Source organism: Maniola jurtina, chromosome 13, assembly GCF_905333055.1.
Source record: "Maniola jurtina chromosome 13, ilManJurt1.1, whole genome shotgun sequence".
Lineage (NCBI taxonomy): Eukaryota > Metazoa > Arthropoda > Insecta > Lepidoptera > Nymphalidae > Maniola > Maniola jurtina.
Genome location: NC_060041.1, coordinates 14,381,744 through 14,399,096, shown reverse-complemented (window position 1 = coordinate 14,399,096; position 17,353 = coordinate 14,381,744). Strand labels below are relative to the sequence as shown.

At 39.2% G+C, this 17,353-nt stretch overlaps 1 protein-coding gene across 3 annotated transcripts in view; it reads left to right on the top strand.

The window, feature by feature from the left end:
* Positions 1 to 882: 882 nt before the first annotated feature.
* The window catches only part of LOC123871230 (tau-tubulin kinase homolog Asator), a 68,826-nt gene continuing 52,355 nt past the window's right edge, over positions 883 to 17,353 (top strand). For all 3 annotated transcript variants that reach the window (XM_045914909.1, XM_045914908.1, XM_045914907.1), the window contains exon 1: positions 883 to 1,008. The gene's annotated coding sequence lies outside the window, so the exon portion shown is untranslated. The remainder of the gene's footprint in view (positions 1,009 to 17,353) is intronic.

The window sequence follows — 17,353 nt, the reverse complement described above, 5'->3', positions numbered from 1 at the left end:
CATATAACAAAGAGAGTTTTTTAGGTTCCTACAACAAGGAAATAATAGGTATCATCACCATCAACTCATCGCCGGCTTACTACTGAGCACGGCAGACAGAAGTACTATTGAGCAGAATGAGAATGGTTTGGCCATAATCTACTACGCTGGCCAGGGTGGCTACTAGGGTGGATTGCCAAACATTCTCATACATCTTTGAAAACATTATATGGAGAAATTTTCAGGCGTGCAGGTTTCCTCGAACGATGTTTTCTTTTACCATTAAAGCAAATGATATTTAACTATCTGATGCCCTATCTAGGTTTTTAAAAATCCCGTGAGAAATCTTTAATTTTCCGGAATAAAAAGTAGCCTATGTGCTAATCCAGAGTATTATCCATCGTTCAGTAGTTTTTGCGTGAAGGAGTAACAAACATACACACAGACATACGTTACACACATACATACACACAAACTTTCTTTCTTAAAACCCCCATTCTAACTCTGAAAAGTTAGAGGTCGAGAACGGGAGCGAACTTTCATCCTCCCCGAATAGGAGGTGGCTGTTCCTACGGCTCGGCTATCACTACCCTTAGGTAGAGAATTTTAATATTATAGGTATGTAAGTAGTTCACATGTAAGACAATTGTTTATACTTAGGTACTGTAAGATAATTCCTTTCAGCTTTTTGTTGGAGCTTTAAGACGTAGCAATCGTAGCAACGTAGCAGGTATGTCGTAAAAGCTGTCTTCCGCTTTTCTTACCTTTTCACCAACATCGAAGTTCTGTGTTTTCTTCATCGATGAACCTGTCCCTCCATCACTAATCCACGAGTAATTTTATATTTCCCCAATCCCAATTTACTTTCTCGGGATCATAAAATTATTTTACTCAGACGTTTGTCGGCCGTAGAGCGGGCCGCCCGCCATTTCAAAAATAACCGCGAACGTACCGAAACTTTCAGTGTGTTACAAAAATAGTTCATCATTTTTTTTTGTGTTTGAGTGAGTTGACAATGATTTTGAATGGGTAAGTGAGTATTTTTTTTAATTTCCCGTCCGTTTCGCGCTAACTTTTGGTGACGTGTGCAATGACCTTTCCGATTGTGTAGGTAGAGTCGAGATGAAAATGATTGCCGGTTTTGTTTAAAAGCTAACAATTAAATGTATTTTGAAAGAACAACGCATGAGGAACACAAAATACTGAAGCAAAACGTAATGCTAGGAAGCAAATCTTCAAGTTTGCTGAAAATATACTGCGGGATAACGTAAACTATGACTGTGAATAATGTTAATTCAAATTCAAATTCAAAATATTTTTATTCAATTAGACTTTTACAAGTACTTTTGAATCGTCAAGAGCACCTACCACTGGTTCGGAATGCCATTCCTACCGAGAAGAACCAGCAAGAAACTCGGCGGTTGCTCTTTTCAAAGATTTGATAATCATGGAAATGCATACGCATGCATAACACCTAAACAATGAAACTTTTCATTTTTGTCAATCCATTGAAAGTAACTTTGTCTTATTTAAACCATTTTACGATTAATTAAGTGTAAGTACAGCAATGATAGAAGGAGTTGTTTGCGGAATAAGAGAATTTTAAGGAAATAAAAATGAACAATAGGGATAAGAAAACAATAAACTACATAAAAGAAATTCTTTTCGATTAAAAATGTGTTATTTGAAGGAAATATAAACAAATAGCTGACGATACAGTTCAGTAAGTGGCTAATGTTTTCACAAATAGAGAAGTTCTTTGTCTAAAATTAAAATCATTCGACGTAGGCGCATTTTAGAAGAGAGACTTTTTCACGATGTCAAAACTTTTTTTGATTACCAAACTTCAATCGATTCCCTAGCCACTGTTGTCTACAAATAACTTTTAAAATTTACGACTTTTTCAGTCATGTCGAGTCTGAGAAAACGAAATGTCTCGTGCAATACAAAATGATAAAACAAGCAATCTGTTACGAGATTTTGGAATGATATATTTGAATACCTATTTTAAAACGCTAGCAGTAAGTGCCAGGTCGTTATCCATACACTTTGTTTCTTGATAAAGTAACAAGAATATTGCTTTTGATTTTATTTATGCAACACGTGAACATATTTACTTACTTGTCTCTAAATAAACATAGATAATAATATATTTATTTCTCAACTCTATATTGATTCAAACTGCATCAAAAATTTCATTTTAAACTGGACACTAAGAACATGTAAATTTTTGTTTCCACGGATTCAAAAGAAGTTGGTTGATATATCTTCACATTCTTGCATTCTCACTTTCTGCTGAACCACCAAGTTTCTTTTCTAGTCTGTACTCTGTAGGAAGGGCATTCCTAAATCCTAGTTCACTTGACGATTCTAGAGCATTTTGTAAATGTTTATTCGAATTAATAACTTTTCTCTGTGCATCATATTTCTCATGGCTGAGGGTTATGACCTCTTCGTAATTATTTTTTTGGGATTCTATGCGCTGAGTTCTCAAATACTTCTGCATACGCTTAAGGCCCAATTTATTTAAAAATCCTGTACAATATTCTTTGTTTACTTATTTCCGTGTGTTTATTTACGAATTCACCACAGTGTAAACAACAGAGTGATTTATTTAAAAGATGCTTGCGATGTTAAATTAAATAATTATTCTTTACTGTGGCAACTGTCTGACTTTGATGAAAATATATTTTTATTTTGATCATCAATTTTGAATATTGAAAAATTTTAAACAATGTTTACAATGAATGAATGTTTTACGATTAAAAGTTCATTGATCTTGAGTATACTGAAGCTTTATTAATGCTCGGACATAATCATAATTATTATTGTCCTACTCTTGTAAATCCGTCTGAGAGCGGAGCTGTTGTGGATGTAGACCGTCAATGATGTAGACTTCGCCTGCATTAAACCTTACCGTGAGTTTTCACCAAAAAACAATAAACATGTGGATGTTTGAAAGGTCGTCGTATCTGCCGTAACTCCACAACTTGTTTTGTTGTGAAAATCAGGTAAATTAAAGACTTAATTGAAATGCCAAACAAGTCCCTCTTCAACAAATTATACGGCAATGCAAACGCAGTTCGATATATTAACAGAAAATAAAATCAACATGTTTTTATAATAAATGCTCGTCAGTACAAACTGCAAACTCATGGTTACAGCTATACAGCCTTTATTACCTTTACCCAACAGTGACATAGACTGTTGCTAAACAGAACCTTCCAATTAGGGGTACCACAGGGGAGCCCGCATAGACCCGTGTTTTTAAAAATAGAACGTATTTGGTTTACGTTCACAAATTCCATCGCAGACACAAAGAATACCGTTTTCATAGCTATAGCACGTGAACAGCGTAAAACAATTTACGCGTTTGCCAGATGTATGTAAACAAGAAAGTAATATTGCAACTTAGGTAAATATGAAGAGATGCAGACTTTTAAATACCCAGCTAGTAAAGGATTGATATTATTAAGTAGTTATGTATTTAATTTTAATTTTTTTTATTAATAGATTATAAGTAGTACCTAAAATAAAAGATTAATACTTAGTCTTAAAAATAGTGCACACAAATAACTCTTGTACGTAACGATCAGACGGATAGATAGACCGTCAATCAATCAATTGCACTATGTTTTCTTAAGCTTTCAACAGTGATTATAAACTTCGATGCTTCTTCAACGCCTGAGACCTTGATTTTTGTCTGAGAACACTTGGATACTGGCAAAAACTTATCTGCGTTTTCTGGACGCTGGATTCTATTCTTTTCAGTTATTTTTTTGCCTTGATGCCCGAACAAAAAATTAATTATCTAAAGGGGAAAGAACAGTTGCAGCACGAAACCTCTGAAACTGCAAAGGCTGTAATTCTGACATTTTGTACGAGTATGGGGGTTTCTTTTAGGACGTAGTGTAGGTGCTAGCTGAGATGATTTTGCAAAATTTTCATGCCTAATGGCGTGAACTTGGGGTTGGAATGTTATGGTTTGGCAAACAAGAAGTGTTTTGCGGCCTTTTCTAAATTATTGAGATTGATGTGAAATAAGGGACATCACTCTTGATATTGCAGATTTAATTTTGCTTCTCTTAATCTCCCTCTGGATCTTAATTCTTATTACGTTAAGTTTAAAAAAGTCAATAGTATATAATTAAATAGGTTTCTATTCAGTTCCTACCTACAGTTCTGTGTCCATACATCTATTTCATTGTACAGCTAAAGATACGATCTGTGTGTTTTTGCCAAATTATCTCACTCGTGTACTAATTAATTATTACAGAGTTTTGCATCTTATGATCAAAGTTTTTTATTATTTTTAAAGGAAATGGAAAGTTTAGTTGGTTGGTACGCGACGGTAGCTCCAGAGTACCATGCCAAGGTCACGGAGTATCATCAGAGACATCGTTATAAAATCTAAATAAGAGCCAGACGAGGTAGAGCCTATTATTTAGAGATAATATTTCAGGATGGAAGCAAAGTAGAGATCTAATAGTCTAATGGTAGAATTGGTTAGAGCTACATTGAAAGTAGAGACTAGTACCGTAGTGTAAGGAGACACAGTAGTCCTATGCCTTTGATCTCGTGGTAAATGTCCCGACATGACTTTGAAGATCCCGGGTAGCTCGTCACCACCATACGATTACTCTGTCTAGACGGCTTCAACGAACCTCTGGTAGGTGATAAAACGTACCATTTTTGACTCTGTGATAGTAGTTTAGGGTAGTACAGTGATATTAGTTATTTTTTAATATTTAATAACATTTAGAAGTTATCTGTTTAGACATTTAGAAGATATAGTGGATTTATTCCTACATATACGAGTATCAAGTATCTTACCATATATAAACTCTGAAAACATTACACTCCTTTTTTGGGATAATCGTGTAATAAAACCAACATTTAGGTACCTGCAACAAAATGTACTGACAAGATAAATTTTGCTGACAAGTTTAAAAATTCGGTCATCACCTTTTCCTTCTCAGTGTCCACACGAAATAAATTAATGTGGTCTTATTTGGTTTTACGGAAATAAAATCAAAAAGAACAAGAAAGTGTGATACTTATGTCTTTTAGCACAATGTGTGCCCTTATTTTGACAATCGCAACCGCATTGCATCTTAAATATTTTTGGATCCGCATCTTCGAATACGCTCTTCTCATCTTGCCGGGAAGTACCTACTTGAATGATTTGTTGGTACAAATATCTTTATAACATACGTACTGTATTGGAGCAAACATATTTACAACTAATGAGTCTTACGACTCATATTTATAAGTTACTGAGTACTTATGCCTGTTCAAACGCTTTATGCCACCATCAATGATTGGTTCAAAAGGTGCTCTGTTTTTTGGACTCTTTTGAACTTCTGAGCATTTAAGGAAATCGCAAGAGCTTTATTCAATTTTTTAGAGTTCTGAACTTTGCGATAAAGTTGAGTTATGGAGTAAAAACTGCTGACCCGTTCCAGGTTAGCCCGCTTCTATCTTAGACTGCATCACTTCCAAGTGAGATTGCAGTCATAGCCTAACTTGTATATAAATAAATAAAAATCAAAACTTCTTTGAATGTTCAGGATTAGTCTTACCTAGTTATGAAAGATGCTTAGCAGAATACCGAAATATATTTGGTCAAATACCGAATTTTTTCATTCTGATATCAGTAGGTAGGTAGATATCTCTATGGTAGATATAATTTGACGTTTGAAAGTAGGCAAAGCACAACGGCATGGCAAAGCGTTGTTTAACTAAAGAATCATCGCTAATAAAATAAACAAAACTCGTGTAACTTTAAACCTAGACATTCTTACGGTAATCTGGCAAACAACTGACACAGATTAAAGTTTTTAGAACGTGTCTGCGTTTATATTCATTGGTTAATATTCAAATGAGAATGAAACTACGTTTGTATGGAGCAAGAGACGGAGAGACCGCCGTTAAAATGTAGCCATTCAGTCTGCCTATCCAGTGCAGTCTGACATTTACAAGTCGTCTCCGGTGCTATTCTAAGATCTGTAAGCTGGTCCATCTCATGTGCCTGCAGTAACAATAACTCATTCGTTTTTATTAGCTCTGGAAGACAATGATCAATTGATAAGGTTTCATGTAGATACCATGCCGTATAGATGTCGGAACCATCCGAACCGCTAGGATATGGAACGCCCTTCCGGCATCAGTTTTCCCTTACACTTTTAATATGGGTAATCAGCCTTGAAGTCAAGAGTGAATAGGCAACTTCTAGGCAAGCACGCTCCGTCTTAGGTTGGATTATCACTTGCTAGCAGGTCTGATTGCAGCCAAGCGCTAGTCTATAATTTAAAAAAGTAGCTTACTGTGACCTTTAACTCTTCAGCGAGCAGGGATACGGCGGAGTTACTCGTACCTCATTATAAATGAAGCAGAAAAATGGGAAACCAAACTATGTTCTTGCGGTACCACCCACGCTTTGATGGAACGCGCATTTTCTATCAGTTTTTTCTCCTATAATTTAGTTATTTTTAGCCGTTGTTTTCTTTATGTAATTTATGCGGAGAGCTCGTAAATTTTTTTATTTATATTCTTACACGTATTATTGTAATAACGTAATTTAAAAGTTGACCAACTCTGCCACTTCTGTCATCAAAAGTAGTAAAGCTTTAGGCAAACTTCTCAGAATTAGCGTTATGAATTCAAATAAAAAAAATCACAATTCTGATCTTTTTTAACAAACTAGTTCCCTCTTGGCGTCAACTAATAATGAAACTGAGTACTTACATACTTCCAGTGCTTAGCTGCTAGTCTAGAGTTTTAGACTCTACTAGAGTAACAAACGAAAGAAATGCAATGGTATTACTTTTAATTTTTTTTTTGCACTAAGTAGTGTCCATCAAGGCAATAAGTAGGACCGATGTAGGCACTACGTCCACGCACTTACCTACTCCTTACTCTAATTGCAGTAGGACGAAAAGTCGGTTTTTCGTTCAGCATGTGCCTATCCTGATCATTTGGTTTAAATCCTATGAAATAATCGTACGTTTAGACTTAAGAGACTTCTTGGACTTTTGATTCCAAAGGCCGTTGCTCCCACAAAACTAAAAACCCAAAAACAGAGCTCCACCCACATTAATGCGAGCCGTCAGTCAATCTGTCGTCCGTCCCAGATTCTATTCCTGCTGTTACAAATATTCGTATTGTTTGTATGCGAAACTAGGACGAGGTGTACCTACGTAAGTCATCTATCTGAAATACTAACGCGGACTAAGTATAAGCTTCATAACAAAGTTCAGTCACTCAGCGGGCGATGGAGAGCATCTAAGCTTACCCATAGGCTCTGTTGCCTTGCCTATATGGATAAACTGGCACTGCTTTGATCCGGAAAAGGGGTGGTGACAACGTAAAATCTATCCTGTGTCTACGCAGCATCATTCCAAACACTCCACGAAAGAAAGCTAGTGGATCCCCAAAATAATTCCTCATACGACAAAACTTTACGGTATGATAAATTATATATCCCAAATACCAATATATCTATCTTCGAATCGGTTAGTTGCATGCGTGGCATACAACTAGGGGAAGGGCATTTTTTGGCCGATGCCAGTGGGCACAAGGGTCAGTGTCACGTGCCAACATACCGAGCATTTCTCTATGCATATCGATAGAGATAGATCTAATCATCTAATCGATATTAGTTCTATCATTGTAAAAGTGTTACAGCGCTTTGGTATCGGTAAGCACGCAAGTTAGGGTAGAACTAGAATCTAGCGTCTAGACTATGTCATTTAGGTCTTGTGATTTTCTTCCTTCATTCAATAAGGAATTACTACAACAGCTAAATAAAAGAAAATATAAATAGCTATCAAACGAGCCCATACATATTATTTGAAGCACCAAACAAACCGCCAGAGGCGTAGCATGGCGTCTTGAATTTAAATTTTCTCAGGGCGAGGCCGTAGACGAGGGCCCACTTCGCCCATGCCTAGCTACGCCTATGGGATCCGCCAATGCGTGGCCGGCTTTTCAAAAAATATGGTGGATCTGCGACAACTGTTCATTTCAACTACAGAACGAGTGCTTCACACGTACTTTCGACATAAATGATTTCAGTAGACTGTAGTTTTAGGTAATAGCAATCGTCACACTCATTGATTTTGAAAGAGCCACAACTCACACTGTACTTAGCTGTCAAACTGCAACGCATAATTGCACTGCAATTATCTTCAGTACATAAATCTAGGGTAACCCAGAATATAATTAGGTACTCAGGTATCCAGGTCAAAGCCACCGCACCTGCAGTTTACCGATCTGGTAAACTGATAGCAATCCACACGCTGCCAGACTAACAGCTCAGGTAATCTGCGGTGACTCAGTCTCAATTTCAGAAATAGCACAAGAATCATTTCTCTCACATCTGCAAACTTCTATTTGTTTACTTTAACGTACACATGCGTGTTTATTTGTGCGTAGGTATGTATCTGTTGTGGAGACGTGTGTAAAAGTCTCGTGAACTCGAACAAGTTGCTAAGAAGGGTGTGTTGAATGTTCATTTTTCATGAATATGTAACATCCAGGTATACTTCGGAACACGATGTCACTTATATCCTAATATTTCATTACCATCCTATTCAATGATCACTACCCAAGTGTGTTTGTTTGGTGGTTTGTTCTTCAATCACGTTGCGTCGGAGAAATGGATCAACGTGATTTTTTGCACGGATATAGTCAAATAGGTACCTCGAGGGTGACATTTTTTATCACGTAAAATCAAAGAATACTTTTAAAGCCATAAATCCACACTACTTATTTATAATACTTAAACGGTTGAACAGATTAACATCTAACATACTAATAACAATTTCGATTAACCAGGCTTTCGAATAAAAGAAACCGTATCTAAATCGGTTCATCCGTTTGAGCACGCAAAAAGACACACAGATATTGTGATGTACACAGATACAAGATACACACGTTTAACTTATAACACTCCTCTTATGTGGACTCCTACCGATTAAAAACCTCATGAAGTCCCATCCCACGATGACGAAGCACAAGGGATTGCAAACTCTTCGTTACTCCGCCAGCGGAGGTCCGCTGAAGCAAACCCGCGTCTGGGACACTACGTGCCCCCAAACACCGTTATGCATCACACCGCACCGCATGCCGGAACCAAAGCACGCCAACCAACCCGAAGAACATAGTGTGAGCGACGGACCATCCTGTCTCCATCATCAGGTCAGTCCTCACAAGTCCTTAGAGACCAGGGATCGCGGGATGAGCGATTCCCACTTCTCTCTATTCTCCACGTTTCCCTTCCGAAATATTTCAGGCGAGCAATGTTCCCTTTCCCCATGGGTGCGTCTACTACGCCCTCTACTCCGGCTCAGAGATTCAGATGAAATGCAGCCAAGCCTGAGTTTTCTGTAGAATGTCTTTGAAGCAGTCTTGAACTCAGGCGAGCGACGTGTACCTAATGGATTTCATTTAACAGCCTAGATCTTGATCGATATCAGAACAGTAATCCTATTGGGACAAATCACATCAGACTGTCTTCCTTGTTCTACTACTTACCTAAATATATGTGTATACCTACTGGTGGAATTTCTTCCGGGAGAACAGTAAGCCAAAACAAGTAACCTAATTATTTTCCATTTTGCCAAAACAAATCGAGTTGGCGTGACGAACGTAAAACAAAAGGTACCTACTCTGAATTCAGAAATAACTATTGTGTGGCAAATTCCAACAATCACTACCCATAATATTAATAAATGCGAAAGTGTATGTTTGTTGGTTTGTCATTCAACAACGCCGTAATGGAGCAACTGATTGACGAGATGTTATTTTGCATGGATACGCCTCGTCAAAAGATTTGAAGAGTACCTACACTACTTTTTATACCGGAAAATCAAAGGGTTCTCACGGGAGTTTAAAAACCTAAATCCACGTGAAATCGTGGGCACCAGCAAGTCCTGGATATGTGTTAATGACACGCCGTACCACATTTCAACTTTTTTAGAATTACTGAGTACTTACAGAGTTCTGAAAAGTTATCCTGATTTTATTCTGAAAATTGTAACTCGGCGAGAAGGAAATGACGTGGTTACCTGAAAGCGTCATTGGCCGATGACGACCGACTGTCCCGATATAGGTCGATGTCTGACTTTATGACATACTTACTTACAGGCTGAGTTGCCCGGCCTCGCACGGATCATTCATCATCATCATTGTCAACCGATAGACGTCCACAGTTGGACACAGGTCTCTCGTAGGAACTTCCACTCGCCACGGTCTTGCGCCCCCACCATCCAGCGGCTCTCGCAGACTCGTTTCATGTTGTCTGTCCACCTAGCACCTTGGAACCCCGTCTATCAGTTTTTTTAAACTATATTTTCCTGAACACTGCCTAGTATCTATTCCCATCTACTTCATTTTGAGAGAGTAGACACAGCAGTAGAATCACGTCAGGACATTAGAGTGAGTTATACAGTATCACCACGTGTAACTACCTTATTCTGGTGAGCATTTACGCAGAATTTAACCAACATTTCACTGTTTTGAATTGATATCAAAATTGTTCTGTGTCTGTCACAAAAAAAAAATCTGTTGGCGACTTGACAACGTGTCTATCTTCAAGTATATTTTCCGGGAATGTTTCTGAAACCAAAACAAATAACAATCAGATACATAATTCCGCAGTCTCTCCTCTGAGGCTTTGCAAGACTTTATGATCTTTTCGAGACTTGTTCTATTAACAGAGGTTTTTTACCATGATCGCTCTATATCATTCTTCACGCATAGGTATACCTATCTATTGTAATGCGTTGTAAGCTGCATGTGACCATATTATAATGTCTGCACATCTTAGCACGCGCTTCTTCAGTGCATATTCAGCTGTCGATTGACACAACACAAATAAATACTAGCGACGATTTGAAGCCGGAATTGAAGACATAAACATTCTCTATCGACATTCCTAACCGAGTCATAGTCCTAATACAATTATTGTTTGGGAAAATCCAGAATAGATGTTCATCAGTAGTATTCATGAGCTGTTCTAATACATTAGCTGACTGTAGTGTTGAGATAAATAAATGGCATAAAACTTCCTGAAGAACCACGTAAGCGACGCTTTTATTATATTGTAGGTAGGTACTTAGTATTTGGTTTTAGTATTAGTTCATCGTGAAATGCCCAGTGCCCTTAGAATTTGGATGCTCAGTGCCCGCCACATATTTCCACGTGGACTGATTAATTTTTAGATTAGTTCATAGTTCATAGTAGTTGATTTTTTGATTAGTCGCTTAAGGGAAAACAAAGACACAAACAAGATAGTAAAAAAGCAGATTTCATAGCCTAGCACAATACGCAGCATAAGTACTGAATATTTTTCTATACTCAGGAGGTGTCATATTTTATACGAAGTTCTACGTAGTTTTGACGCTCAGACGCGCTGTTCAGACGTGTCTAAGTGCTATATCAATCATTTAAACATGATTACATTAAAACATTTTGGCGCAGTAAACAACAACATAATTATACGGGTAAGATTTTAAGAACGATCAGTGAGCTAGATTGTAGGGACAACTCTAGCTGGAATTCGGTGCGGGCAATTTTGCGAGTTGTACCGGCAAATCCGAATGAAAATTCCACCTCGACTCTGCGGCGTTGGCACAGGATTAAAAAGTACCAAGATTCCGCAAGAGTTGCGGACACGCGGAAAAATATTCATAATAAAACACGAAAAATACTTATTCACCATAAAACAACATATTCAATTTTTCACTGTCCGACGGTACCGACACTAGGTAATCCTGTGTCGTGGGTACCTAATTTATAATATTTATATACATATTAGGTACTTCAATAGTACAGATTTATCTTTGATCGAAAGTGAAGCTAGTAGTCGGGCTTTTAGGTAGGTAAGGTACTTCGCTCCTCAGTTTCTTTCAGTTTTCGCCTCGCTGAATTCTCCCAAAATACAACCCAGCAATTATATTTAAGTACTTACCTACCTAGTTGGTTCGTCCGATGGGCTAAATGCGAATTTCTTGGCTCTCAATAATCATTACAGTTATCACAGGCTACGTAGTTGGTACGTAACTTGACGATATCATTACTAGGTCAGTAGGGGCGTCTTGAGTGGCTCTCGAAGATGAAACGAATTATTAAACTAATCTGTATTGACGGTTCGGCTTCTGCGATTCCGTAGGTCGATGGCCTTCCCGAAATATTACTCGGAAACCAGGCCAAAAGTTGGCATTGTTTAGCACATTTGGAACACCGGTAAAAACAAACTAGTTTATGGGTAACTAGAGGATGCCCGCGGCTTCGTCCGTGTGGATGTAGGTTTTGAAGATCCCGCGGGAACTGTTTGGTTTTCCTCACAACACAAACCCAACAATAAGCAGTGGCGTGCGCAATATTTTATTCAGGATAGGCATTTGTTAGGTAAGTAGGTACTACATATTTTCTGGTCGAGCATAATGAAATCTGAGCACTGAAGCACAATATGAATAGATGTTCTACTCTGTGACAGGTTCAACTAGAGTAAGCAGTGCTTTTTTACCTCTATGTCGTGCACGCCACTGGCAATACGACGCACAGTCAGAAGGAAAAGAAAACATTTTTGGCACATGGTACTAGGAGCTGTTTAATAAAAACATGCTAAGTTACAGTAAGCAGTAGCTGTACTCTACCACGTACACCCGCAGGAGGTGAAAAACATCTTGGCCAAAAAGCTACTGCTTTTCCTGGCGGCAACCAGTATTGGACGAGAACTGTAAAACGATCACAATAGATCGGCAACGGTCAACGTGATACGGGGTCTGAAGTGTCCTGCATAGCCGCCAAAACCAAGAAGATGAAGTAGAGGAAGCTGTAGGTACCTATAAGCTTGGAAATTGTAAGCTTTACCGTGATTTACTAAGGTGCCGCGTAGAAACTAGAAACTAATCATCTCACTCATCCATTTTCTTACTGAATAATTTTATTTCATCAAACGACACAAATTGGTTGAGCTTTTTCGCAAGTAGAGCTATTTTGACCTTGTACGTAATTTAAACATCACATCAATCCTTCTTTATTCCTACACTATCACTGGAAATCATAAAACTGTTTACTCCGCTTACGTTAGACGACTTCTAAGTAAACTCTGTGGTCTTATTAGTGGGATCTATTCCCAGCAGGGCTTTGGAATTCTCTAAATCTCTGGTCTGGTCTGGTGGAAGACTTCGGCCGTGGCTAGTTACCCTACCGGCAAAGCCGTACCGCTATGCGATTTAAAGTTCTGGTACGATGCCGTGTAGAAACCGAAAGAGTATGGGTTCAAAAAAAACTGCTATACGCCTTGCAGGTAAGCCCGCTTCCATCTTAGACTGCACCATCACTTACCACCACGTGAGATTGGAGTCAAGACTCAAGACTTACTTGTATCTGAGTTTAAAAAAAAAAGACTGGAGTTATGCAGTTCGCGGTATGGTCATTGGTGTCGATTTACATAATTAAAATGAACTGCTGTTCTAAATCTGGAGACGTTTAACTATGGTGTAAAATAACTCTGGTTAAACTGAGAACGGACAAATCCTCTCAAACTTCATACTAAGATAAAGATAAATATTAATATTTAAGATAAATTGACTTCCAATTCGCAATTGGATAACACTAATCACTCGCTATCGTTTCGTTTATTGGTTAAGAGCTTCCTTGCAACTTCGATCAAAGACCGTGAAAATATCAAGACCCGAGAGAAGCGTAGTTCAATTCGGAACTTGGTTTTTACTCCAACTTCAAGAATATACAGTGTTTTTTTAACTGGGACGGTATGCGATCCAATACCATAGGAGACACAGGGAAACTGTCTTAGGAACCTTTAGGTCTTCTTTTGTGTAAATAATTTTGGGATAGTCAATTTTTGGTTAAGCGTGAGTTGATGTTCCAAAATGGTGGAAATCAAGTTGCTTCATAAACAGGGTCGGCAATCGCAAGTCCAGCGTATATAGCCTTGTGGTACTTGTTTCAGTAGAAGTCAGTGTATAGAGTTAAAAAGATTCTTTTAATTTAGTAGGTAAAAAAAAGTCATTTACATATTTATTTATTTATTTATTTATTTATTTATTTATTTATTTATTTATTGTCAACCAAAACAGATTACAATAATTACTTTAACTTAATTCTTAAATTGATATATTTTGACCTTATTGTAATCCTATATGGTCGCACAATATGACTATGGTTTTTTAGGCACGCTTAGTTATTATTTAATATTAATAAATTAAATTTAATATAAACACTTAATAAGTACACTTATACTACAATAAATAATAACCTAAGAATTCGACGAAATTACAATGTTATTCTATTATTTTACTTAATTAAACAATACATAGAAACAATGTAACTGATGGGACTAATGGTAACTAGAGGAGGTGTGGCGACCGACCACTGTAGGTTGGTTAGACCGCGTTTTGGTCGTCGTGCAACTGTTTGTTGTGTGACGACGGTAAATCGCGGCGGGCAAATTCCAAGAATGCCACCTGCATGTTGCAGCTGCGAGCGCACCTGCTAAACACACCTGCGCGCAGCCGGTAAGAACCGGTATTTACTGGCTTTTGCGTAAACAAGTACGGTGGACGGGGAAAGACTATAAAAAGGCTTTCCCCAGATTCCCAGTGTTCAGTGCGTTTCATCAGTCTACTTTGACACTCGTTGCGTCCCCTTCGTGGACGACTCGCGATAATGAATAGAACGCATTCTGTTCCATGTAAATAATTAGTTAGCATTGTAAATACAACTTTAGTGTAAATTTTCTTATTGTGTATTATATAATGTGGGTACAATAAACCAGTGTACATAACTTTGGGTGTATCATTTAACACCAGCGGAGTCATATATATATACCCACATATTGGTGACTTCCGACGTGATTAGTCACCACATATTGGTGACTTTCCGACAATTTTAAATCAACATTTTTAATATTTGTGTTTAAATAATTACGTAAATTATTTTTTATTATTTTTATTATTTTTACGTAAAATTTTAAATAATGCCGGACACACAGTGCGCGAGTGAAAACGCGACTGACTCTAAACTTTTCCGGATCGGTGTTAAAACTCCACCGTTTTGGCCTGAGAAACCAAAACTTTGGTTCGCGCAGCTTGAAGGACAATTTGCTTTAGCTAACATCACCGCGGACAATACCAAGTTTTATCACGTGATCTCAGTGCTCGAACACAAATACGCGGCCGAGGTCGAGGATGTTATTGTGAGCCCTCCCTCGGAAAATAAATACGAAATTTTAAAAACTCAGCTCATCGAACGATTATCCGCGTCGCGCGGTGAACGGCTCAAACAGCTGTTAATGAGTGAGGAGCTGGGTGACCGCAAACCTAGTCAGTTTTTGCGGCACATACGGAGTTTGGCGGGCGCCGGATATCCCGACGAATTCCTACGCACCTTGTGGTCGAGCCGGTTGCCTAACCTGCTGCAAAGTATCATTGCAATGCAGGAAAGCTTACCGTTAGATCAAGTGGCCCTCTTGGCCGACAAGGTCCATGAGGCTTCGCCCGCGCATAATACGCAGGTCGCCGCCGCGTCTTCTTCTTTCGCGTTAACCCAAGTGAATAGGAAATTAGATGATTTAGCGGCGAGATTCGAAGCTCTGGAGGCGGTGAGTGGTCACCGCACCACCGGGCGGCACCCTTCGAGACCGCGCGGACGCGGCCGCGGCGCACACAAGTCGCGCAGCCGCTCTCGCGCCGACGGCCAGGTTCTGTGTTGGTATCACGAGAAGTTCGGCGCAAAGGCAGCTAAGTGCAAATCACCGTGCCATTTTTTAAAGTAGCGCGGCCGTCTACGTCGGCCGCGATCCCCTACCACGAGTCTGATTCTCCCCCGTACCAAGAGTGTAATTTTGTCCCCTACTACGAGTGTAAGGATGACCCCTACTACGAGTGTAAGGATGACCCCTACTACAAGTGTAATGTTGTCCCCTACCAAGAGTGTAATTCGGTCCCCTACCATAAGTGTGATTCGGTGTGCGGTCGATTGTTCGTAACCGACGCAAAGACTAAAGTGCAGTTTTTAGTTGATACGGGATCGGACTTATGCGTTTTCCCGATTAGTTATTTAGGTAAACGGCAACGTCCAAAGACGAACTTTGAACTCTTTGCTGCCAATAACACCGTCATAGCTACTTATGGTTGGCTAAGCGTTACCTTAGATTTAGGTCTGCGCCGCTCTTTTAACTGGCGTTTTATAATTGCCGATGTCAGCAAACCTATTATTGGCGTTGACTTTTTATGTTTTTATAATTTACTTGTTGATGTTCGAGGCGCTCGTTTAGTTGATAAGACTACGTCGCTTACATCAGCTGCCCTGGTTGCATCCGCGTGCGCTTACCCTAAGGTCAAAGTCGCGGTTACTGGTGATTCTAAATACCACCAATTGCTGATGGAGTTCCCTGACATTGTGAGGCCGACTGGATCTCCTCTAGAGCGGGAATGTAAACATCAAACGCAACATTTTATAAAAACTACATCTGGCCCGCCTGCCTGCTCTCGGCCGAGGCGGTTGGCGCCTGATCGGTTAAAAATAGCGAAGCAGGAGTTTGAAGATATGGTTCGCACGGGTGTCGCGCGCCGTTCTGAGAGTCCTTGGTCATCGCCTTTACATTTGGTGCCTAAAAAGGACACGGGTTGGAGACCTTGCGGTGACTACCGGGCGCTTAACGCTCGTACCGTACCGGATCGATACCCGGTACGGCATATCGCCGATTTCTCTCATAATCTTCACGGTTGTAAAATTTTTAGTAAACTAGACCTAGTGCGTGCTTATAATCAGATTCCTGTAGCGCCTGATGATGTACAAAAAACGGCAATCACGACACCTTTCGGACTTTTCGAATTTCCATACATGAGCTTCGGTTTGCGCAACGCGGCCCAAACGTTTCAGCGTTTTATGGACGAAGTCCTAAGGGATCTTGATTTCTGTTTTCCATTTATCGACGACGTGCTCATCGCTTCGGCCGATGAGGCACAGCATGTCGAGCACCTACGCATAATCTTTCAGCGTTTCAACGAACATGGCATTTTGCTTAATGCTAGCAAATGCGTGTTCGGTGTTCAGGAAATAGAGTTCCTAGGCTACCTGGTTTCTCCTGACGGAACTAAACCTATCGGAGATAGAGTCCAGGCCATACGAAATTTTTCGCGGCCAAAGACTATTCGGGACCTTAGGCGTTTTCTAGGTGCGTTAAATTTTTATAGACGTTTTATTACTGGTGCTGCTAAGTTACAGGTTCCTCTTCACGGTCTGCTTAGTGGTCCAGCAGTTAAAAGTAGTACCGAAATTAACTGGACTCCCACCTTAGAAGAAGCTTTTAACAAGTGCAAAGAGAGTATTGCTGATG